Here is a 208-nt window from a genome sequence, read left to right on the forward strand (position 1 = left end):
GAAAGTGTTGCAAATCACTTTAACAAACAAGATCAATACACCATAATATATAAAAAATTCAAAGGTTCAATAATATGAAATGGAAACTGGGTAAAAGCAATTTACCTGCATTGTCGACGATGATAATGTCAAAGATTTTGCATGACGAAACTCCTTAAGGGTGTTGATCAAACGAAGAGCATACCCTTCTTCAATGTGTCTAAATCTG

At 33.2% G+C, this 208-nt stretch overlaps 1 protein-coding gene across 1 annotated transcript in view; it reads left to right on the forward strand.

The window, feature by feature from the left end:
- GLY1 (NAD-dependent glycerol-3-phosphate dehydrogenase family protein) overlaps nucleotides 1–208 on the forward strand; it is a 6,820-nt gene that overhangs the window by 2,285 nt on the left and 4,327 nt on the right. The gene's annotated exons all lie outside the window — the stretch shown is intronic.

Source organism: Theobroma umbraticum, unplaced genomic scaffold (assembly GCF_002168275.2).
Source record: "Theobroma umbraticum cultivar Fairchild unplaced genomic scaffold, ASM216827v3 scaffold_55.0, whole genome shotgun sequence".
In the NCBI taxonomy this organism is placed as follows: domain Eukaryota; kingdom Viridiplantae; phylum Streptophyta; class Magnoliopsida; order Malvales; family Malvaceae; genus Theobroma; species Theobroma umbraticum.